This window comes from Budorcas taxicolor, chromosome 8 (genome assembly GCF_023091745.1).
Source record: "Budorcas taxicolor isolate Tak-1 chromosome 8, Takin1.1, whole genome shotgun sequence".
In the NCBI taxonomy this organism is placed as follows: Eukaryota; Metazoa; Chordata; class Mammalia; order Artiodactyla; family Bovidae; genus Budorcas; species Budorcas taxicolor.
In genome coordinates, this window is record NC_068917.1 from 100651607 (window position 1) to 100677359 (window position 25753).

The window sequence follows — 25753 nt, forward strand, 5'->3', positions numbered from 1 at the left end:
AATTTTTTTTTTTTTTAATAAGCCTCCACCTTTTTACCTTTTAACAGCTCCTCTTGCCAATACTCTTTCTGTTGTCAGGAGCTGAGAAATCTCATGGTTCTCATTTGTTGGCTGAATGAGAGAGTTTGTCTTTCCTGCCTCTTGGTGTTGACCTTGGGCAAGTGACTCAGTCTCTTTGAGTCTCATTATTTTCGCCTGTAAAATGGGAGTAATTATGTCTACCCAGAGAACATTAGGGCGGTGCTTTTCCAATGCTCTGTGGTAAAGAAGTGGGCTTTAAAAACATTTATTAATTTACTTTCGGTAAACACTTAAAAAATCCATCACACGCCAGTGCTAGAATGTAGCCTGTGGGAGATGCAGCCTGCGTTCAATACACAAACAGACCCCGTTCCTTGAGAGTCTCCTAATTATAGGCTTCAGCATCACAGCTGTGTCAAAGCATTATAAAGGTTTCTACTCGCTTTCCTTTCTGTATCTATCTTGAGTTGGAAACAAATAGTTTATGGCCCATCGTGGGTCTGTGGACCATTCTTTGAGTGACACTGGTTTAGGGGGTCTTATGAAATCCACTTGTGATGACCCATGGATGCGGCTTTGGGAGTGGAGGGTGCCTTGTTTGGACCTTGTGTGTGTATGATCAATTTATGGGGTCATAATGTGATGCCAACTCTGGGTTCCTGAACATTGTTAACCCTTTCTTCAGCTTTTCTGGCAATGTTCCTACACTGACTTCACAGTTTCTGTGTGTGTCTCTTTCTCATCACTGGCAGCTTGGTACTCTGTCCCCCACCGGAGGGTAACACGTCTGCATTCAGAGGCTGCAGGTTTTAGAGTCAGGCGGCTTGAGGCCTGGCTCTGCCACTTTCTAGCTGTGGGATGTTGGCAGTTGTTTAATCATGCCTCAGCTTCCTCATTTATGACAGAATGCTGGTGACAACTTAACTGGCAGTTACTGTGAGAATTAAATGATTTGGTGTGTAAAAAAATGCCGTGTGTCCCGGAGGTACCCAATAAAGTGGCTCCCTTTGCTCTTGTACCCTGACTGTATTTTTTCCTAACATATCCTGTGAGTTGCGGAAGCCTGGGGAAGTGTTATAAGCAGGTGAACGACTGGCAGTGGCCACACTGCCAGAAATTGTCACACCAGCGCTCCCCTCCACTCCTCCACCACAGACTTGGCTGAGGCCCTTAGAAGAGCCAGAAGCAGACAACATGGGTGACCCAAGTGCCCACGCCCTTCCCTTCCATAGCCTCCCTGCCTGAAGAGATGCCTAGAACCCAGTCAGCTTCAAATCGGAAAGGCCCCGGTTCATGGGAAACATTTTGTACAGGTCCTATTGCTTGCCTGGACTTTGCCTACTTCCCCGAAATTTCTAACAGAATCTCAGTTTGGTAGTGGAAGGTATCTACCTCAAGTGAATTGTCATTCATTTACTTAGTTACCATAATCACCCTTTGCTTGTTCAGCAATGGGTTTTAGGGCAGATGTATCAGCTACAATGGCCTAAGGGATAGAATAATGGGGGAGCTGCTGGGAGGCTCCCTGGAAAGGTTTCTTCAGCTCTTCAAAAGGGGAAACGAGAAGATTAAGTCTCTGTTCTGTCTCTGGATATTTCTCTGCTCCTGTGATGCCTGGAATGGTGGCATCCATTTGGTGGCCATAAAGGGAATCAGTCTGGGAACAAAGCTGATGTATTTGACATGGAAAATTCTAGATCCTTGATGAAGTTGTCAGATCAACCTCAAACTCGCCCTGCCTCTTTCATCTTCATGTTATCTGAATTGGAAACAATGCATTTGTCATCAGTTCAGTTCATTTCAGTCGCTCAGTTGTGTCCGAATCTTTGCGACCCCATGAATCGCAGCACGCCAGGCCTCCCTGTCCATCACCAACTCTCGGAGTTCACTCAAACTCACATCCATTGAGTCGGTGATGCCATCCAGCCATCTCATCCTCTGTCGTCCCCTTTTCCTCCTTCCCCCAGTCCCTCCCAGCATCAGAGTCTTTATCAGTGGGCTAGCATTCTGTATCAAAATTCTCAAATAAAATATGAGAAAATGGGTTTTCTGGTGTCCTGTGATACTGAAGGCAGAGTGATGTTTGAGGACTCCTAAGCACACCATGGACGGAGGAGCCTGGTAGGCTGCAGTCCATGGGGTTGCTGAGAGTTGGACACAACTCAGTGACTTCACTTTCACTTTTCATTTTCATGGATTGGAGAAGGAAATGGCAACCCACTCCAGTGTTCTTGTCTGGAGAATCCCAGGGATGGCAGAGCCTGATGGGCTGCCGTTTATGGGGTAGCACAGAGTCGGACACGACTGAAGCGACTTAGCAGCAGCAGCAGCAAGCACGCTCTGCTTTCTTCTGCAGGTGAGGAAATGGACTCACTCGTGATTGGTTTGAATACTCCCTTGGAACAGAAGCCATAGAAGCAAATTCCTCTAGTCTAGTGTCGCAAGCCACGGATCAGAAAAGTCAGTGACACAGCCGGGTAAGTTTAGGGGAGCCTCATTAAGACACATGCTCTGATCTACACCTGCCTTGTGTGGTTACTCTGAGTAACTGTGGTTACTCTGAGTTCAATAAGATTCTCTGCCTTTGAATAATGAAACTGAAAACTTACTTTAATGGGCACTCATGCTTAATAGTGTGTGGGGGTGGGAAGGGCCTCCTCTGTAACAACCTTTGAAGCCCCAGCAGTTGGTGTATTTGAGATTTAGTCAGTAAGTCTTGTCCAACTCTTTGCAATCCCATGGACTTTAGCTCACCAGGCTCCTGTATCCGTGAGATTTCCCAGGCAAGCGTACTGGAGCCGGTTGCCATTTCTTTCTCCAGGGCATCTTCCCAACCCCGGGAATGAACCCGTGTGGCCTGCACTGTGGGTGGATTCTTTGCTACTGAGCCACCAGGGATGCCCATACTTGTTCTAATTCTTTAAGCCATTTTAAATTTGGTGGCTTATCCTTTGCTGTTGAAAACACCCTAATTAATATATGTTCTTTAAACTGTGAATGCTTGACCGATGGGTATAGGGGCAACCCTAGGATCAGGGACAGGAAAGGATATGTTTTTAAAATTCAACTTTACGTTTTCACAGTGAATCCTAGAGATAAGCAGGCTCATGTTTGAAATGATCTACTCCACCTACTCATTCATTCATTCATCCGAACCTGTCGCCTCCCTCCCATATGCCAGCCCCTCGGAACACAATGGATGGTGGGGAGGCTGCCTCTGAGGCATGACTCTGAGGAGTCATGTTCTAATTGACAAACACTCTGGCTGCTCTATATGCACAAACTCATAGGAATCTCAACACCTCAGCAACCACACATCAGTATTTTCAAGTCTTCTGAGATGTGTCAGGGAAGCAGAGATTTATTCCAACTGTCTTAGAAAATCTAGGTTTATATGGCATTGCTTTCAATAGATATGTCCAATGAGTTGGTCACAGTGGGAAATGTTAATGGCCACATCTTGTCCTTTACATAGTTAAAAAAACAAACATTCACATTGAGGTATGAAATAGTCATATATGATCATTTACGCATAGTAATTATTGGCGTTCATTTGGGCATCTGTTCAGCTTTATGACCCAGCCCAGGAACAGTGGTGATAATCTTCGGTTCTCCTGTGCATGTTCTAGTGTACTTTAACTGGCTCCTACCTCATTATCTGCAAAGCACTGTATTTATAGAAGATAACAATAAATCTAATCTTCAGGAAAATATCTTTCTTTGCAGGTGGATAGGGATAATCATATCAAGCCCTGAAGGATTTGAACTTGTGATCAATTTCTGGGGAGAAATGAAGATGTGAATTGGGGGACTAAATCTGTTTTTATGTCATGAGCTAGCGAATAGCATTCTTGTGATAGTGTAATTCTCAGGACACGGGTCTTCGATTCCAGCTCTCTGGAACTTGTGTTTTTGCTTCTCAGAGGAGTGCCCCTTTAATATCTGGTCCTTCTTTCTCTGATAGCTCAGTTGGTAAAGAATCTGCCTTCAATGCTGGAGATCCCAGTTTGATTCCTGGGTCGGGAAGATCCTCTGGAGAAGGGATAGGCTACCCACTCCAGTATTCTTGGGCTTTCCTGGTGGCTCAGCTGGAAAAGAATCCACCTGTAATGCGGGAGACCTGGGTTCGATCCCTGGGTTGGGAAGATCCCCTGGAGAAGGGAAAGGCTACTCACTCCACTATTCTGGCCTAGATAATTCCAAGGACTGTATAGTCCACTGGGTTGCAAAGAGTTGGACACAACTGAGCGACTTTCACTTTCACTTTCCTTCTTTTTCATCCCCTTCCTCCATCCCTGAGCCTCAGAAAGAGTGGTTGGGAAAAAGAAAAGAGTGGTTGAAGTCCCTCTGGAGCACGGGGAATCGTGACTGTGACCTTTAGCCTGTGCAGACATGCCGTTCATTCTGCTTTCCTTCAAGCTCGGGTGAGGAAAACCAGCAGGGTAGAGTGGTGGCTTGAGGCCTGTGGGTGCTCCTTGCGGGCACCCATGAGGGTAGAAGGCAGACGACCTGATTCACCCTGTTGGGCAGAGCTGGGGCTGGTTGTAAGGAACAGGCTCCTTGGTAAATGAAGAGTCTTTAATCGAGTGAGTGAGTGAAAGTCGATTGGTCGTGTCTGACTCTTTGCTACCACATGAACTATACAATCCATGGAATTCTCCAGGCCAGAATACTGGAGTGGGTAGCCTTTCCCTTCTCCAGAGGATCTTCCCAACCCAGGGACTGAACCCAGATTTCCTGCATTGCAGGTGAATTCTTTACCAGCTGAGCCACCAGGGAAGCCCAAGAATACTGGAGTGGGTAGCCTACCCCTTCTCCAGGGGTCTTCCCAACCCAGCAGGTAAACTGGGGTCTTCTTGACAATTGTTCACTCTCTCCTTCTGTGTGTGTTCCGTCGCTCAGTCATGTCCGACTCTTTGCGACCTCATGGACTGTGGCCTGCCAGGCTCCTCTGTCCATGGGATTTCCCAGGCAAGAATACTGGAGTGGGTTGCCGTTTCCTCCTCTAGGGATCTTCCCAACCCAGAGATTGAACCTGCATCTCTGGTGTCTTCTGCATTGCAGGAGATGGATTCTTTATCTCTGAGCTGCCAGGGAAGCCCCCAGAATTGTTTCTGCCGCACAGTGCACGGTTTGTCATATACCCATTCAATCCAAGGCAGGTTGAGCTCAGCGAGAGGTAACTTGGGAGAGGGAAATCAATCAGATGAGAGTCTGCAAGAGGGGACTCAAGGAACTCGTGGGGTAGACTGATAGCTAGGCGTCCCCTGAAAGCTTAGTGTCTACGTGTCTCCTGAGGGCAATACACAGGCTCTGAGGGAGCAAGAGATGAGACCCCCCCTAGCCCAGCCGTGAGAGATCATGATGCTTTGGAAGAGCATCCAGGGGCTCAGTACGGCTGGAGCAGAGTGTCCAAGTGCTGAGAGCAGCAAGAGGGTATCCTGGGAGGGGGGCTCAGGTTGGACCCTGGAGCCCCTCACGTGGGGCGTGTCAAGAGGATGGACTTCATCCTGTAAATGAAGGGGGTTGACCGGCTGGTTTATGCTGGGGAAGCTTGTGGTCACATTCCCCCCCTCCCCCGCCCTTCTCTCCCTTCCTTTCTTTTGTCCTCTTATTTTAATAACTTCCTAACTGGCTTCTGATATTCTCTCTCGAGTCTTTGTACTACTGCTACTGCTGCTACTAATAACTGTCACTTTTCGAACACATACTATGTCCAGAACTTGTGCTAGGCATCATCCCCAAATCTTAGTTAATCCTCGTAATAGCCTCAGCAGAGAACGGCCTTGGGGAGTTGAAACAACTTGCCCAGAGTCACGGCTAGGAAGAGGCGGAGCTAGAATTTAAATAGAGATGCAGTTTGACTATAAACCTGTTCCTCCAACGAGGTCAGGGAGGCCCAGGGACTGCTCTAAGGTGCTTGGGGTGAGGACAGGGAAAGCCAGAGACAGCTAGAAGCAACGCTAAGAAGATGAATCGTTGGCACACGGGATGGATTAGATCTCTGTCTGCTTCTCAAGACAGTGATGGACCGTGTGCAAAGCAGTCCTGCCCCTTCAGTGGTTCCTGATGCGTCTCTGTACGTTGGGAGACAGCTCCTCTTGGGCATGGACAGCATCTGCTTCTTCGCCCGATCTCAGAGCTCAGGAGCACAGCAGGCCTGCAGAAGAGAGGGCAGATGACTTAGGCTTCCCCCACTCGACTCCCAGCGAGCAGCAAATAAGTGATTGCAAAGCATTTTGTAAGAGTCAAGTGCCCTTTTGATGTGACATAGGAATAATATAAAAAAAAAATCCCCTCTCTTGAAGGGTCAGTGATTCATTTCTTTCTACACGTCTGTGTCCATTGAAGCCTTTTTCTCTGCACCCAGTTAACAACAGTAAGGGATTGCGGGCCTCGGCCAGATCAAGGGACAGAATAATAGAAGCCTGGTTGAAACTCTGTTCCCCACGACTCTTACTGCTCAGTGCTGACGGTGATGGTGATGATCTCTTCTGAGTTCTTGCCGGATCCAAGGAAGCTTCAAAAGAACTGGACAAGGTAGGCACTGTCATCATCTTCTTTTACACATGGGGACATGGAGGCCTCTAGATGTTAAATATTTCCCCCAAGGTCACACAGGTAGGAGTGGAGCCCACCCTCCCACCTTCAGATGATGATGCTTATCAGCATTATGCTTTTATTGTAGTTCTTTTATTGCCAAATTTTATGGAACAAACATTTATACCAGATCTGTACTGGGTATTTCTAAATCCAGGACCCCATGGAAACTTCACAAGAGTTCTGTGGTCGACACTATTCCTACAGCCCCATGTCTTACACTATTTTATTCTGAATCTGGTTGTTTTGCACAATTTCGTGTTGCCCATTTACTGTTAAAGCCACTTGGAAGGAGATAAGCAGTACTGTTTAAAAAAAAAAAAAAAAAAGACCTGGATCCACACACCTTCCACATCACCTGTTTATTTTTGTACCTCCCCTCCCTTCCTGTACTTATCCACGTGTGTTTAGATTTTGATTACAGGTAGGTGTTTGTCTTTAAATACAAGCACAATCCAGATAATGTTTTAGTCCTTCCTTTATCACTTGATATTATTTGAGGGCATTTTTCTAAATCTTTATAATTCTCTCAGACTGCAGTAACCACTTTGTGGCTATGGCACTATCCACCTAAGGACCTTGATTTTGAAACAGTTTTGTTTGCAAGGACTATCTGTATTTCTATTAAACGGTTTCTTTTGAGTAGCCTTTTTGGAATAATTGTCAGGAGAGTAGGTCTGGGGTTAAAAGGTGGACAAACTGTATTTATTGAGCACCTGCTGTATTCTGACTGTGTTTAGGAGCAAGAGACACAGTAGCTAGGAGAGCTGAATAGAAGAGACATGTCCCTGTCTTCCTCAAGCTTGCCTTCATTCCCCTGGGAGACGCAGACCAAAAGGACAAACAAATAAATAAGCAAGATAATTATGGACCGTGGCGATATACTGTGAACCCATGAGCCAATTGATGGGATGGAAAAGAGCCGGTGAGGGGACTTCCCTGGTGGTCCAGCAGCAAAGACTCTGTGCTCCCAATGCCGGGGACCCAGGTTCGATCCCTGGTCAGGGAACTGGCTCCCACATGTTGAAACTAAGAGTTTCCACGCTGCAACTAAGACCTGGTACAGCCAAAATAAATAAATAAATATTTATATTTTTTTAAAAAAAGAAGTGGTAGAGTCCCCTTGGGTAGAAACCAGTCTGAGAAAGGGTCCTTTGAACTGAGACCTAGAATATGAGAGTGATCCAGGCTGATGGAAGGAACCCACGTGAAGTGTGGGTGCCTCTATCCATCAGGTGAACCTGACCTGCGAGCAGGATGCAGTATACAGATGGCCAGACATTTCAGTGTAATCAATTGCTCCAAAAATCTGGATGCTGTTGGCTGGAAGTTTGGATCCTGCTCTCCTGATGCCCAGATGGCCTTCCGAGGGGTCTACTTTTGCCCCTTCTCGGTCAGTTTGCCACCTGGCAGTCAGTATGGCTGTGTAAGGGTGGATCATGCATGAGTTGTAAGTTGGAGAAACTCTGTCTCAAACTTGGTTGAGAAAAAAAAAATGGATCTAATGACTCACATAGGTGAAAAATTTAGGTGCAGCTGGATCCTGGGGCTCAGACAATAGCTGCAGGGCTTGTTCTCAGCTCTGCTCTGCTCTGGGGTGGTTTATTCTAAGGCATGTCCTCCTGTTGTGATGTGATGGTCCCCAGTCCCAACTCACGCACCTCTTTACCGGAAGTTCTGGTGGAAGTTCTGTTTCTTGGTCTAGTTGAGTAACATGGTGTCCAGGCTGGTGGGGTGGATGGGTGGGATAGTTGGTGGGGTGATGCGGGGAAGATGGAGGCAGGGAATCATGATCCAAGCATACTTTTCCTGCTCACTTCTGGTGCTGGGAGCAGGGTCAACCCACCCAACCTCATGGCATAAGAATAGTGGAAGAGTAATTATTCAAAGGAAAATGATATTCTGAAGCCAGAAGAAGGGAGTGGGAGGTTGGGCAGGCAAAACCAAATGGTCTCCATCAACATCCAGGTCTATACTGACATTTACATCCATGGAAGACTCTTTTCTCTGAGTCATATTCCTGTCACATTGTCCTCCTTCTTCATCTAGGTCTCTACAGACTCTTTACTGCCTCCAGCCCTTGACACATGCTCCCTTTCTCTGCCGGGAATGCTCTCAGCAAGACTGGCTCATTCTCATCCTTTAGCTCTTGGTTCATATGAACATTTCTCCGAAGCTTCTAGAGCTACCCATCCAAATGGACTCCCGCAATTACTTTTTTCTTTTCTTAAAAAAAAAAAATACCTTCTTTAGCTTTAAGATATTATTTATTTATTATTTATTTTGGCTCTGTTGGGTCTTAGTTGTGACATGTGGGATCTTACTGAGTGTGCTGGCTCAGTAGTTGTGGAGCAGGGGCTTAGCTGGCCCTTGGCATGTGCGATCTTAGTTCCCTGACCAGGAATTGAACCCATGTCCCCTTATTGCAAGGCAGATTCTTAACCACTGGACTACCAGGGAAATCCCACAATTACTTTCTATTCCATCGCCTTGTTTCTCTCTTTAATGGCACTCCTCCCAGTCTCTAATTATCTTGTTCATCTTTTTCACCCTTTGGTCTTTGGGGAGGACAGGGACCATCCCATCTATTGTGACTCTAGCTCCTCAGACAACCTGGAATGTATCAAGTGCCCATTACAAAAGCATTGAGTAAAGGAATGAATAGATGGATATTGTTAGCTTTTCCTGTCTTCCTAGACTGTGATGGCGTCACAGGCTTACACTGTGTAGATTTAATCCAGGGGTCCCAAGCCTGAAGACCAGGAGCTTTGACTTCAGAAGTTTCAGTTCCTTGCTCTGTTCTTTTCCACCTCGGACAAACCGGCAGACCTTCCTGGACTTTAGCTTCCTCTTCTATAACATCAGCACAAAGACCTTACCTCTTGCAGGGGGATGAGAATCGAGAGATGTGGGCTGTGGAGGGGCTTTGTAGTTTTGAAAGTGTTATGCAATTTTGCTCTTGCCAATAGACTGCCGAGCACTCTGGGTGCAAGATTTCAACCTACATCTGCTTTGTATCCTCTCCTCTCCCTCTTCCTCATAGTCTGTTTTCTAGCTCTCATTTATACCCTTATTTATTAAATAATTTATTTGCCAATTAGTTATGTAGCCATACTAGCCCAGGCCCAGTGCTCAGTGCTGGGTTATGATGGTTGGAGAAGCCTTGCTTGAGGAGTCCCATGTGTGTAAGCGTGTGCATGTGTGTGTGTGTCTGTGTATGCACCTGAGTGGACATGTGATATGCATACTGGGAGAGCAGGAATGAAGGACTCCCCGTCAACCCCACCAACCCCAAGCTGCAAGTCTTCTCAGACATTTTTCTACCTGTTTATTTACAGAAAGCTGGAGGCCTCTGGCATTTGATGATAATTGTATGTGTGAAGGACTGGCAGGTCATCAACCGTAATTTTTTTTCAATTAAAAAATGAAAATTCCCTTCAAAGGCACAGTATTAAAAACACCAGGAATGGGGGCCACTATGTTTCTAACTTGGTCTGGACACAATGGCCTGCTTCCTCCTTCTTTCTCCCCAGAGGCCTGGAGTATTGGGCAACTTCAAGCCAACCCTTTTGACTCTTCCTCATTTGGCCAGGATGCTTGTGGAGTGGGAAGACGTCTTCCAGGACTCTTCATGTGGACAAACTGTACGCAGTCCTCACTTGCATCACCACCTTGAAGGGCTCGGAGCCCTCCAAGTGTGCTTTTAGCTGGGCCATCTTCCGTCTCTGGTGTAATCTCTCTGTTCTCAAAGGGTCTGTGCCTGATAACATGGTGTGAAAAGCTAGAGGTTTGGCCAAATGTTGCCTTAGCTTTCTGGTGAAAACTTAAAGAATATACACCCAGCTGAGGCTGGTACTTGTCATCTTCCCGGAGAGTCTGGCGACTGGCTTTGGGGATATGAGCTTCATATTGAGGCCCCTCTGAAATCTCCATATGGAGGCATTGATAGGCAAAAAGGAAACCTTCTCAGAGCAAGCCAAAGGGTCAAGAAGAAAAAGTATTTTTATTTACCCTGAACCTGCTCTTTTCTGTCAGTTCAGTTCACCCATGCATCATTTCTGCTTCTTTGACTCATGAATACTTTCTAAAACATTTCTCAGTTGGCCTCTAATCTAGATTTGTTCGCTGTTGGGCTGTAGTTCCCATCTGTAATGGTTTTTATTTTTATTTCTTGGCTGCACCATGCATCTTGTGAGATCTTAGTTCTCCAACTAGGGATCGAACCTGTGCCCCCTGCAGTGGAAGGGCAGCATCCTAACCACTGGACCACCAGGGAATTCCCCTATCTGTGATGGTTAATTTGATGTGCCAACTTGACTGGGCTAAGGGATGCCCAGATGCCTGGTAATGCCTGATTTCTGGGTGTATCTGTGAGGGTGTCTTCAGGAGAGCTCAGCGTTTGAATGGGTAACCTGAGTAAAGGTCATCCTCATCAGTGCTGGTGAGCATCACCCAGTCCCCTGGGGCCTCAACAGAACAAAACTGCGGGGGCGGGGGGGAGGGACAAGTTCTTTCTCTACTTAAGCTAAAGCGTCTGTCTTCTGCCCTTGGACCTTAGTGCTCCCGGGTGTCAGGCATTCAGCACCTCTGACAGAGATTATCTGGTTTGCGGGTGGCAGACTGCGGAACTTTTGGCCTCCATAACTTCATGACCCAATTCCTAGGATAAATATCCTTTTATAAATATCATTATATACATATATGGGCTTCCGAAGTGGCTCAGTGGTTAAGAATCCACCTGCTAATGCAGGAGACGCAAGAGACGTGGGTTCAATCCCTGGGTCAGGAAGATCCCCTGCAATAGGAAATCCCATGAACAGAGGATCCTGGCGGTGTACACAGACACACACACACACACACACACACAGACACACACACACACACACACACTCACATCTTATTGGCTCTATTTCTCTGGAAATCCTGACTAATACACCACCTTTAAGCTTTCTCTTGCTCCTGCTCCTCATAATTATCAATTTACTTAGATTATTGCAGCTTGGCCCGTGGCATTCCCTCAGGACCTGTCTAGGATTCCATTCTCTTGACCTCTGACGTGCCTGCGTGCTAAGTTGCTTCAGTTCTGTCCGATTCTTTGCAACCCTATGGACTGCAGCCCACCAGGCTCCTCTGTCCGTGGGATCCTCCAAGCAAGCATACTAGAGTGGGTGGTCATGCTCTCCTCCAGGGGAACTTTGTGACCCAGGGATTGAACCCACATCTCTTTTGTGTTTCCTTAATTGGTAGGTGGGTTCTTTACCTCTAGCACCCCCTGGGAAACCTCTGACAGGAACTTCCAACTCTAGCAGTGCCCTCCAGGCCACACTCCTTAGCCTAGGTCTGTCTATTTATTTGCTTGTTTATTTGGCCATGCCACGTGGCCTGCAGGATCTCAGTTTCCCAACCAGGGATTGAACCTGGGCCCTCGGGAGTGAACGTGCCATGTCCTAACCCATGGATCGCCAGGGAATTCCCACTTAGGTCAGTTTAACCGGCTCATGCTGGACTTTGATGCCTGCCCCTGGCCAAGCTCTGGCTGGGCACTGGTGGTTTGTTTTATCTGGTTGGTTCGCGTAGGGGCACCTTGCTCCTCTGTGGGTTTTGTCTTCCTGAGATTCTGGAGGCCTGTGTCCCCCACCTCTGACCCCCAACAGGTGTCCAGCATGACTGTGGCCTCTGAAAGAGCAGTAAAACAATTCCTCAGCGCTATAAACTCCAGGGCTCACCTGCTGAAGGTCAGTGTGTTCAGAGATGTTTTTACAGCCCGTAAACAGAGCAGCCATTTACAGTGGAACACATTGGGTCGTAAATTATTTCACCGATAGTGCCAGCCCCTTATTTACAGAGAAATGGGGGGAAATTTCACATCCACTCTGCACGGTGAGAAAGTGCAGTTCTGGTTTTACCCATGGGCTTCCTATCATTCTACTGATAAATTGTTTTCTTCCCCCCCAGCTTGTTATTTACCGCTGGAGTCTTAGCCTATAGGCCCAAACCACACTTGCTCAATCAGTCATTTAGCCCTGCTATAAGTGCAGCCTCTGAGAGGTGCTAGTTTGGGCCAAGTTGGCTGTGTGAAGAGTATTTTGTAGGCCGGAGGCTACAAACTTTGACAGCTTGTGAACTCTGGAACTTTGGGGTATTCCAGGTACTGATCAGGATGGTTTCTGTGCCCCATTCTGCTAAGGGATGACTTCCGGAGCCGTGGTCAGTGCTAATACAGGCAAAGGCTGGGTGTTCCTGCCCCGTGACTGTGCAGAAAGAAAGCCCCGATTCATCCCCCAGCGTGTGTATTCTGCTGTGTGGCACTTGGTGCTCTTCTGCTTGCCCTTCAAGCTGGGCCTTGAAGCCCCCAGAAACTTGGGTGGAAAGTCTGAAAAATTATAGGATGTGGGTGTCTGACATGTCCTGGGGAGTGGAAAGGCCACTGCACAGAATATTAGCCAGATACATGTTTGAAACCTGAGTCTGCTATGGTCCAGCTGAGTTCACCTGGGCACTTTATACCTCCATGGGCCTCAGTTTCTTCATCTGTAAAACGGGCCCAGTAGGGTCCACCACAGGGAAGAGGTGACTTGAGGTGCCTACGAAAGAGCCCAGCGTGTAGTAGGCGGAGAACTGAGCAGCTCAGCCTCCCAGGGCTGCTTAGCAGTTTCTCCTCCCCTCCCTGTTGCGGGAACTGATGGGGCTGGAGACGACAGCAGACACTGCCCAGAGCCGCATGTGTGTGAGCCTAACGTGAGCTGCACTGGGATGAGGGGGCACTCAGGCAACGTGGATGGGCAGTTGACCACTGCCCCACAGAATAGGGCTTCGGAGGCTTGCCCCTTCACAAGCCTCCTCGCTGCTCTTCTGCTGTGAGAGCTCTTCCTAAACACAAGCTTACCCATGGTTTGGGTTCTTGAGTTGGGTGTTTGGGGAGGAGCATTCTGAGCCAAGAATATCCCTTTCTGGGCTGATGCCTGACTGCCTCTGGACAGACAGCAGCTGGGCAGAGAGACAGGCAGAACCCCAGGGTGGTCAAGAGGAGATCTGCTAGCCCTTCCGGCCGAATCAGCCTCCCAGCCCTGGTGGAAGGCGCCAGAGGCTTGTAAAATACCAGGATGTTTCTATAGGCTTTGGCAGCAGAGGGCTTCCATCCAAGAATGGTTTCATTCTGGGGATTTCTCACTTCCCCTTCTTCCTGAGCAAATGAATCAGATCCACTGGAGCTTCTTCTAGCTGGATCCCCGTGTACACACACACACACACACACATACACACAAACACATACAGAAGAGAGAAACAATGATCTTCCAGCACCCACCATAGCGACTGTGATGTTTTGCTAACCGCTGACAGCAGCCCCCGCCCCTGAGGCTGAGTGGATGATGCTGGATACGAAGGGAACTGAGGTCCAGGGAGGTGAACTGAAATGGGAGGTTATGCACGCAGATTTGAACCCAGGACTCCGGCCCCAAATCGCTGAGCAGCTTGGCCACCGCGGGGGCTGGGAAGGGAACAGAATGAAGCAGGGGGCTGTGAGGAAAGCAGTGGGTGAGTGAGGAGGCCAGGAAAAGGGGCGAAAAGGGAAATACATAAAAGCGTGAAGTTATTGCCTCATCAAGGCAAATGAAGTTTGCTCATGTGGTGGAAAATTGTGAAACTTGGCTTTGAAAGCTTTATGTTCTGTAGAGTGCTGAGCTGTGAGTCCTGCATGGTGAGAATTCTCCTGGGACACCCTGTTCCCTCTCCACCTCTAATTAAAGATCTCCTTGTTGGATTATGCTTTCCCGCACAATTTGATCGCATTTAATGAAATGGCAATTTTTCTTATCCAACCACATCCCACTGGCATCCCATCGGCAACTCCAAGACCGTAGATGCCATCCAGCAATGTGGCATAAAGTGCCAGCACCGCACTCTGCCCACGTCTTAGTGCCTCCTTCAGAGCCCCAGGGAGGGAATCACTGCCATCCTCATTACTCAAAACAGGAAGCAAGCACAGAGAGTTTAAGACTGCTTGCCCAAAGTCAGATACCCGGCAATGGTAAAGCCAGACCTGGAGCCCAGCTCTGCTAGTTTGGGACCCATCCCTTTCTACGTCCTAGTCTGAGGGCTGCTCTCCCCAAAAATGTGTTTACACATAGTCTCTAATTTAGTTGTCACAGAAACTGAACACAGAAATCAGAAATCCAGTTGTGTGTTCTTAGTGGCACCATCCATCTTGTAGAGGGTAAACCAAGTTGTGGTTGTTGTTCAGTTGCTAAGTTGTGTCCAGCTGTTTGCGACCCCATGGATGGCAGCACCCCAGGCCTCCCTGTCCCTCACCATCTCCCGGAGTTCACCCAAGCCTGAAGCCATTAGTAATCGCCCTCCTCTCTTCCCTAGTAGCATGCTGTACACCTTCCGACCTGGGGAGCCCATCTTCTGGTGTCATATCTTCCTGCCTTTGTATACTGTTCATGGGGCTCTCGTGGCAAGAATACTGGAGTGGTTTGCCATTGCTTCCTCCAGTGGGCCACATTTTGTCAGAACTCTCCACTATGACCTGTCCATCTTGGGTAGTCCTGCACTGCTGCTTTGCCATGAAAAGGCAGTGATCCATGAAGTGGGGGATTAAACCAGGACTCAAAGTTAAAGGCGTTGACTGAGACTTCATGGCTATCTAGAGCAAAGGAGAGCCTGTCTTTGAGTTTTCTAGTCCCTTCCTGTTCTTTTCATTCTACTATACTTGAAGATCAGCACCTCCATCTTTCCATCTCTCTATTTACTCATCCACCCAATCATCATCTTTTCCGTGCCTACTTTTACCAGGTCTAGATATATACTACTATATACGATATAAATGATGAGTGATGAAAACTCATCATTTGCCTCCAGGAGCCTGAGGTCTGAAAACACTGGTAATCAATTGCATGATAAAATGCGGAAATAAAGGTAGTGTAGAAATGTGTGGGCGGAGGGAGATGGCGCTGCCAGTCGGTGGGGGGAGGCTGAGGTGCTCTGCCCCTGCCTGTTGAATACCTTGTTTTGAAGAGTGTGTTGTGCATGTGTTTTTCAAAATCTCCTCTTAATTGAACAAGGCACCTGCCTCTGTGGCATCCTCATGGGCCGTGGTTGAGCAGGAAGTCATCCTCCATGTGAATTAGGTTAATTGGGTGAAAATGAAATGAAAAGCTCTGTAATCTGCAGTGATGGGAAAGCCCGGGCAGCACAAAGCTGTGCTTGCTGCAGAAGCTGCTAACTGAATGGTGACCTTGGACTCTTGCTGGTTACATAAACCATCTTCAGGTGAGAACTAACCGGGCTGGTCCAGCTGACAGGAGCAAGGCTGCCTCTTCTCATTAGGATCCTGAGTGCACTTCCGTCACTGCCTGGACATGTAAAGAGAGCTCCTTTTTTTTTTTTTTTTTTTGCAGTTCACATGTCCTAGGAAGACTCTGGGTGGACTTCACTGAATTTCTGAAATTGGAAGTAGAATGCATATATGTAGTCACTCAGTTCTCTGCAAGAAAGAGTACAGCTTTAATGAAGTTCTCAAAAAGGTCCGTGAACAAAACAGTATCAGAAACTAGTGATGTGGCTCCTGGTTCCTACCGAAGCGGAATTTTGACTCAGCAGGTCTGGGGTGAGGTCTGGGACTCAGTTTTTTTGGTTTGTATATTTGGTTGTAGATTTCCGGGTGATTCTAACCCTCAGTCTTGGGAACCATTGAGCCAGTACTCTACTTCTCAGTCTTCAGTGAGCATACGAAGCTCCTGGGGATCGGGATAACATGCAGATTCTGATTCCCACGACTGGGATTGGGGCAAAAATTCGGCTTCTGTCACCAAGGTGATGCTGCTGCTGCTGGTGGGTGGACCACACTTTGAGTATAAGGTTCTAAAGGCTCCCTTACTCGGGTCAGTTATGGGACATTGGTTCGATTCAAACCACATCCAATTCCTTTGCTGGAGAATTGAGGCAAATTCCTCAAGCCACTTCCCTTTGATGAACATTATTAGATGGAAGTGAAGATATTTCTTAGGTGTGCTGAGTACTTCAGAGCCAAAAAATTCCATTTCTAGTGGCAGTATGGAGAGTGGAATGAATGAGTCAGCAGTTCGATGGGCTTACATCCTTGCCCCCATATTGATCATTCTTGTGTATCTTTAGGGATGATAGCTATAAATAATGGAATGTATGACTAATAGTGGCTTAAACCAATTGGGGTTTATTTTTCATACGTAATAAAAAGTGTACAGTAGTGTACGGATTGTCGGGTCAGCTGCCAATATTCAAGGACCTGGGGATATTTTGTCCTCCTGCTCAATGTCTCTAGCATGTCTCTAGCATGACATGAAAACAAATCTCCCAGCATCCTGCCAGAATTTGGTGCAGGAAGGAGGGACCCTGGTGGGAATCATGTCACCTAGCCAACTCTAGCTGCAAGAAATGTTGGAAAAGGATAATGAACATTTTCAACCTCTATCCTTTTTTAAAGTTAATTGATTAATTTCTTTTTAGGCCATGCTCTATAGCATGTGGGATCTTAGTTCCCCAACCAGGGATCGAACCTGTGTCCCCTGCATTGAGAGTGCAGAATCTTAACCACTGGACCACCAGGGAAGTCCTCAAACTGTTTCTTAAGAACAGCAAGAGGGGAGAGAGGGGAGAGATGTGAGAAACGTTCTTGGGGCAGTTCACCGTAGTCTCTGCTACATCCTGTGATTCTGGGCACCTTCCTGACTCTCCCTGAGCTTCCATTTCCTCATTTGTAAAACAGGAGAATTAAGTGTCGTGTGTGATTCCCACACCAGAAGCAACGGCATCACCTGGAAACTTGAGTCCCACCCTGGACCTACTGAATCAGAAACTCTGAGGTGGAGACCAACAATCTGAATTTCAACAGGCCCTCTGGGCATTTCTGATGCACTCGCAAGTCTGAGAACCACTGCCTAAGAGACTTCTGGGAAGACTAAGCAAGATGATTATTTAAGGCTTTTGACACACAGGGAGTGTTCGTAACTTGGACCCTAGCAGTTCACATCTGAGACCCAAACAGACTGTGATCGAGACCATTTCTTGGAATGCTGACTTGGAGTCAGAAGTTTAAAAAACATCCAAGAAGGAATTTCCAAGGTTTGTTCTGACTGGTGATATCAGTCATCTGAATCCTTGGGATCCTTTGAGGATCTGTTGACTAAGGGCTCGAAAGAAAGGCTGAAGAAAGTCAACATCAACTATTCCTATATTTTTTCAGATGATCACAGCTTTTTTGAGATAAAAGTCACATACTGTAAGATTCGCCCTTTCTAAGTGCATAATTCAGAGACTTTTGGTACATTCACTGAGTTGTGTAACCATCCTCTATCAGATTTCAGAACATTTTAATCACCCCCCAAGGAGAGTTTGTACAAATTAGCAATCCCTCCCCATCTTCTCCTCCTTGCAGCTCTCCAGCAACCACTAATCTACTTCCTGTTTCTAAGGATTTCCTCCATCTGTCTACCTACCTATCTATGATTTATTTATTATTATTATTATTATTTTTACTGATTTGTTTACTAGAAGGAATTGCAAGATTAATGTTGACATCATTGAAGAAAACATCACAATTCTGAGACTGAAGCCCAATATGAGTTCATCCTGTGATGTGTCTGCCAATGCAAACAACAACAGTGATGATATTGTTTATTGTTGACAGAGGTGATTCTGTTGTTCTCCTGGGCTATCAGAACCCTGGGGTAAATTCCTGCATGTCTATGGCCTTCGGTCTCATCTGTGAGGTAGGGGAGCTGGACTTTCTGGGATGATCTTTAAGGACCTCTGGTTCTGAGAGTCAGAATTGTTGTTTTGAGCTGTCTGAAGTCAACCACGAGTTCTGCCTTCAGCTCTGGGTTCTGCATTGTGAGTGGGACCAATTGGTGGCGATCCATTGAAGTGGAAGTAGATGACCAGGTTGGGGAGGGCTCTGAAGCCTTGGCAGAGGAAACTGGGGTGTTGCTTTGGAGGAAGGATGGGGCTGGGGGTATAAGAGCCCTGCCTTGAAAGGTCTATCCTGGGAATAGGAAGCAGATGGATTCTATGGGGCTCAAGGGGCAGATGGATGACTAATGGAAAAAGCTGTAGATCAGCATTAAAGGAAACTCCAGTAGTCACAGATACCAAATGTGGAATGGATTATTTTGATAGGTAGCAAGCTCCCTGTCACTGGAGGTATGCTCTTGGAATGGCATTTAAACCTCCAATGGGAGTCTTTCAGTTTTTTTGCCAAAATACGATGCTGCAAATCTCTGAAAGTCTGAGATCAAAGTGAAGTAAATGTGTGTACAAAATCCTTGCCTCTTTCCCGCTTCCACAGACAACAGCTTATGGCAAAAATTGCAGATTTTATTTGTGCCCCCTGCCCACTCCTCCTTTTCCTTCCTGAGAAAATGTTTACCTGCTGCTGCTCCTCTCTAAGTGGACGTGTGCTCCGCCTGTAGGGAATTTCTCCAGGGGTGTGTGAGAAAACAGTCCTCCTGTTGGCATTCTTTCATCACGGAAACAGCGAGCATTTGGATTCAGAAACGGTCCCCCTCTCAGTGCAATGGGAGAGAGGCATGGAAACAGATGTTGCTGTACAGGGGCCTGGGGGCTTCACAGTGGCACAAACACAGCTGAATGGGAACCTCAGACAGGTGAGGGCTTCTCTGCTAGGATGGCTAAGGATGCCTTTGCAGCCCCAAAGCTTAATTTGAGCTCTGATAGAAACAAGGAGTCCCCACCAAAGGCAAAGGCTGAGGGGGTTGCTTTTGAGGTTGCAGCTCCTGTTAGAAAGTTCCCTACCAGTTTCCTTGGTACCAGAGAGGCAGTGCCGGATGGATCAGCACTGAGGCTGGCCAGGCCGTGTCTCATCATTGGGTTTATTTCATGTCACTGAATCTTCACATCAACTCAGTGAGATACATTATTATTATTATTATTTTATTTCTGATTTACAAAAGTGGGAACTGAGCCATCAACTCGCCTAAGAGTTTACACAGGAGCAGACAGCGCCTGGTAACAGGAGCGACCAGGGACTTAGAAAGACCTCCCGTGGAGATGCCGGTTGGATTGGCCTTGAGGGATGAGCAGAGGTCTGTCAGGGGGTGAAGTCGACTTTGGAAACATACAGCGTGAAGCTGAGGAGAGCCTGAAGCATCAGAGGTGCTCGGCCTTTCTGTGTGGCTGAGCAATGGCCCTGTACAGATGGCGAGGAGTGGGCAGAAGGCAGCTGCCTGGGAGGAGAGGCCAGTCCGTGAAGGACTTGTGTGTCTTGCTCTAGGTGGCCGGACTTTGACCTCTAAAGCAGGCACTGGGGACTTGCCCTGGTGGGTGTGAGAAGTCTCTCTCCAGGCAGTTCTTGGCTCTTAGGAAGTGGGCTTTCCTTCCACTGTCCTGTCCCCTGCTTCCCTCAGGGTCGAACTTCCCCACCTTGACCTTCTCTTAACAAGTGCATGTTTGTGACGCTAGCGGTCTTCAGGAGTCACCGAGGGGCCCGTCTCACCTGATCTGCCCCAAGAATCTTCCCAGGCAAGACCTTTGGAATCTGGTCCCCAACTGCTACGAGGTGCATCTCCTTCCAGCAGGGCCGCCCCATCCCATGGATGCTGAAATTGACTTTGACTCAGCTTTGCTCTCCATACACAACAGACTGGCCACGCTGGGGAGTGGTCCTCCTTTGGGGCCCGACACAAAGTGTAATGATTTAGGCTCCCACGGGACTCTTCATGAAAGGCTGGGCTGCTGGGGAATCCACTCCCAGCATGCAGTGTGTTGTCCTTGTGTCCTGGCAAGTGGATGGTGGGAAATAGAGTTAAGACTTTGGTACAAAGGGCACCAGAATTTGGATGCTGGCTTAGCCCGTCTCCGGCCGTGTGAGTATGGATGATAAACTAGGATAAAAATACCTGTTAAAGGTTAAAGATCATAGAAAGTATAGCTAGCTGGGAGGTGTATGGGCACCAAGTTTTTTATTCTTTGTATTTAATTCTTCTTCGCAGAGCCTCTGACAGGGTATCTTGAAGAAGCTCTTCCTTCCTGGGGCCCCAGAGTGTGAGCAGTTTATGATGGTCCCCAGGCAGTTGGGTCCTCCCAGTGTCTCCTGCAGACAAATGTTTAGACTGAACTTCACCCTCTGCACAATGAGGAACATGTTTTAAAGCCCTCACTTGTCAAAAAAGACTTATAAAATGGACTTAACGAGACTTCTGGATAGAGTGGGAGCCCTCAGATTGGCTGGTCTGGCGAGCAGGGCTGGAATGCAGCCTCCAGCGTGCTTGCCACACTGTGCTCCATGCCTGTCTCATCCCGGCTTGGTCACGTGCCCCCTGCCCACCCCTTCTTTTACTTCCTCCTGAAATGTTTACCTGACGTTGCTTTGAGATGACTGACTGTTAAATGCCCTGCAAATATAAAACTCTGCTGTGAAGTTACACTAGGGGGAAAGTCCAGAAAACCCTACAGTTTAATGTTCCAGGCGGCTTCTCCTGAACAGAGGCCAGGCAGCAGAATCCTGCTAGGCTAGCCACTTCACTTTCTGAATGGGGAGACTGAGGCCCAGAGGAGAGGGAGCTTGCATATGACACATACTTTACAAGAGTAATTTTTAAAAAGATTTAAAACATGAATAGATAACACGTAGGACACAGCTTTATGCTGGATGGGAGCTCTTCGACTCTTCCCACCACCCCCCCCCCCCCTCCCTATTCCTGGCTGCTCCTGATCCTTCATTTTTTTCCCATAAACAGAGAGCAGTTTATCCTCTTAATACCCAACGAGGTGGGTAGCATATTGTTCCCATTTTATAGAAACATTAACTTTTTTGTTTTTGTTTTTGTTTCTGATCATGCCTCACAGCTTGTGGGATTTTAGTTCCCAAACCAGGGGTCAAACCTGTGACTCCTGCAGTGGCAGCTCAGAGGCCTAACCACTGGACTGCCAGGAAAGTCTTGAGAGACGCTGAACAAATCCACCAGGGTGACACAGCTTAGCTGGCTGGGTGGTGGCTAAACCAAGATTCCATCTTGGTTGTGTCCAGTGACAAGGCTGTCTCTTTATTACCATCCCATTTTACAGATGAGCACACTGAGGCTGGTGAGGGCGGGTCTTACCGCCAGAGGCAGCAGCTGATCCATGATGCAGATCGACTCTGGCCTTGTGGAAAACCACTGGTCCTTTCCCAGCACGTCTGACCCCTGCTTAGCCATGGTCAGCTCCTAAAAACTCAAGTCTGTTTGTTAAGCCCCATGGCCCTTTTCATTGTTAGAAATATTTGAACTTCAAAAATGAGGGAGTGTAGGGGCACATGTGGCTTCTGTGGGACAGCGATGGTGAGGATGGATGTTTTCATGTTCAATGGGCAGCCCCATGCTGGATTCCTGATTCCCTTCTGTATCTATTTTCTCCTTGGCCCTTTTCCTGGTACATAGTAAGTGCTCAAGAAACAGTCCCTGAATAAATGAGTGACTGAGTGGGATGAATGAACTGTGTTGTGTGAACATGTTAGGTCCTCATTTGGCCATTGGCTCCTGGTTCTTGGGGATGGGGCCTCTCCTTCCCTCCGCCTGCAGGGCCTGGCACGGTGCCTCAGCTGGAGAAGGCATTCCCTGGTACACACTGAACAAGTGCTTTGTAGGCCGCTGGTGCTGAATCACCCAGCTGGCCTTGGTCTGTGTAGGAATTTGGACCCCACTTTTGGAAATACTCTCATCTGGGTGCATTTATAAACATGTGCCCGTATTTTTAATCTTGCAACCACTTGACCTCTGCAGTAGAGCCATTGTTAGCTGGGAAGGGCATCCTGTGAGGCCTATGATCTCACTGAAGGAGAACTGGGAGCAAGGGAGGGGCTCATGGAAGGCACTTCAGTGCCAGGGCCGATGGATCCTCAGCCAGCAGGAAATGGAGACCACCACCTACAGAGTAGCACTTACCCTTTGAGAGCTCACTATTCATGAGAACACGGGTGCCTCGACCCCGTGAATGTGATTCGTTACCAAGAGTTGGATTCAGTTGGAGGGTCTGAAACATTGCCCTTCCTCCAAAGCCCTCAGCATGTGACAATGTCAGGGGCTTAGGCTCCTCATCTTGTTGCTATTCTCAAGACCACCTCCTGATTCAAGATGCCAGCTGTAGCTCCAGCCATTATATCTGCATTCCAGAAAGCAGGGAGGAAGAAATATAGAGATTAGGACAGCACACTTCCTGGAGGCTGCAGAAAACATTTCCAATTATATTCCACTGATCAGAGCTTAGTCAGTTGGCCAAATATAGCAGCAAGAGAGGCTGAAATTTATTCTGGGTATCCATGTCCTCAGCCGGTGTCAGGGGTTCTGTTACTGAGAGAGGAGAAGGGAGTGGAAGATAACTAGAGTCAGATCCACAAATGCAAGCTTCGCTTTCTCCTGTTCCACCCTTCCCAGCCTCTGGGCCAGAGAAGGTCTTATTTAAAGTTGAGTTCCTTAAGGAATCAGAGGTTCAGAGAGTGAATGGCTTGCCCAGGTCACAGAGTTGGATGTCAGAGGAGCTGGCATTTGAATCTAGACCTGTCTGGAGGATAAAAGCTGAGTCTTTCCCTTATCCTGCTTTTTGATTGATGTGATATTTTCCCATGAGCAGGAAAGACCACTCTGAGCTACATCAGCACCCAGAAAACGTACCGAATGGCCATGACTCATTGCTTTCAACTTGTGTGCCTACTGCGTGCCATTTATTCTTCTTCAGCTTGGAGGTCTAATAGCTTCCTGACACCTTTTCTCTTCCTCTTCTGTATGCCCGGTCTTCCTACAGGGTCCGGCACATAGGGCATGCTCTGTCAATTTTTGTTGAGTGAAATCGATGAGCCTTGCTTTGGGAAAATCACCTTCAAATCATGATATCGCCCCTGCCAGGTAAGCATTGTATATCAACTATACTTTAATACAATTTTCTTATTGTTACTACTGAGTGAATGAATGAATGAGGCTACATGACAGGGTCATTTGTTACCCTGGACTTTCTCATCCATGTGTCCCAGACAGCCAACCCATTCTGCATTTATCGGACACACAGGGGCTTCAGAAGCCCCGTCTCTGTCTCACACTGTTCAGGATCCCCCCACCCAGCTGTGCCAGGCGTGTTGCCAGATCCTGGGGTCTAAGAGGCTAAGGATAGTTGCTGACATTTTGGAGAGCTACAGTGAAGCCAAAGATTCACCAGGTGCTTCACACAATCACTCCAATTCCACTTAACCCTCCAAACAACCCTTTCAAGAAGGTGGTATTCCCACTTGACAGGTGAGGAGACTGAGGCTCTAACTACAGGATGTGATTTTTCTACAAGTCACACAGCTAAGAAGTGGCAAACTGGCTTTTCACCGGACATCGTTCAGGTTATTCATCGGTGTTTAACTACTCATAGACTTGTCAAGTCAGTCATTGAAATGGGGGCTTAGCAGTACATTTACCAGCAAACCCCAGGAGCTAGGTAAATGGCAGAGATCTCGGTTTGATCTGGTCACATATTATTCAGTTCAGTTCAGTTCAGTCGCTCAGTCGTGTCCGACTCTTTGTGACCCCATGAATCGCAGCACACCAGGCCTCCCTGTCCATCACCATCTCCCGGAGTTCACTCAGACTCACGTCCATCGAGTCCGTGATGCCATCCAGCCATCTCATCCTCTGTCGTCTCCTTCTCCTCCTGCCCCCAATCCCACCCAGCATCAGAGTCTTTTCCAATGAGTCAACTCTTCGCATGAGGTGGCCAAAGTACTGGAGTTTCAGCTTTAGCATCATTCCTTCCAAAGAAATCCCAGGGTCGATCTCCTTCAGAATGAACTGGTTGGATCTCCTTGCAGTCCAAGGGACTCTCAAGAGTCTTCTCCAACACCACATTTCAAAAGCATCAATTCTTCGGTGCTCAGCCTTCTTCACAAGGCACCCCCATTTTGGCCCCCTCCAATGGCCCTCTCTCTTTTTCACAAACCTTTCCCTTTAGCTGAGGGTGGGGTCAAGGGGAGGTGGTCGGCCAAGGCTATACTGCGAGTCAGCCTGACTGGGAAGGGACAAGGCTGGGTCTCCCGGTCTGCAGCTCTCGGGGGTCCAGAGAGTGTCCCAGCACGCTTCAGCACACACGTCAGGGGCAGGGGCAGCCGTCAGGTCTCAGGGCAGCCCTGCGTGGTTGCTGAGGGCTTTTCCGTCATATCTTTACTGCCTCTGGCCCACACCAGTCCCAGAAGGGCGGCTCAGAGTGAGAACTCATTTTACAGCCCAGGAAGAGGAGGTCCTGCCAGTTTAAAGGGAGTATCTGGAAGCAAAAGCCAGAGCATGTCAGATGGGGCTTTCTGGGCTCCTCCAGGCCCCGCTTAGCTCATGTGTTCACGCACTGTTAGGACGTCCTTTGGGCCAGACCCTTTTCTACCCATGTGCCCTCTTCCTCACCCTCTGGGCTCTGGCGTGCTGGCTTTCCTGGTGTTCCTGGAGCCTTCCACACTTGTTCAGGCCCTGGGGCCTCTGCCTGGCTCTTATCCCTGCCTGCAAGGCTCTTCTCCTCTTTCTCTGTGTGACTGGCTCCCCATCACTCAGATCCCAGGCCCACGACCTTTATTCAAAGGCCTTCCCTGGGTACTTGAAATAGGCGCTGCCGAGCCCTGCTCAACCACAGCACATGCCTTTCCATTTATTTACTTATTTTTATCCAAGTCGAGTTGATTTACACTGTCGTGCTAATTTCCGCCGTACAGCAAATGACTCAGTTGTACATATATCTGCATTCTTTAGTCTATTCTTTTGCGTTAGGGTTTATCCCAGGATTTTGAATATAGTTCCCTGTGCTATACAGTACGAGCTTGTTGTTTAGCATGTGCCTTTAAAATATATTTTTAAAAAATTATCTGACACCCCCACTCCCATCCCCAGTATAATTTTATGAGAACAACAACCCTCTTACGAAGGCAGGATGCTTAGAATAGTGGCTCAGAGCAGGGGCTGGCAAACTTCTTTTGTGAAGGGCTAGATAGTGAACTCTGGGAGACTGTGAAGGACAGGGAAGCCTGGAGTGCTGCAGTCCACGGAGTTGCAAAGAGTCAGACATGACTGAGTGACTGAACAAAGTAATGAATAATTCAGACTTTGAGGGGCCATATCACCCTGCTCGACTCTGCCATTAT

The 25753-nt window shown here is 47.8% G+C and overlaps 1 non-coding gene across 1 annotated transcript; it reads right to left on the reverse strand.

The window, feature by feature from the left end:
• Positions 1-17138: 17138 nt before the first annotated feature.
• TRNAE-CUC (transfer RNA glutamic acid (anticodon CUC)) lies at positions 17139-17211 on the reverse strand. Its single transcript has one exon. It is a non-coding gene; the product is annotated as a tRNA-Glu (tRNA).
• Positions 17212-25753: the final 8542 nt, after the last annotated feature.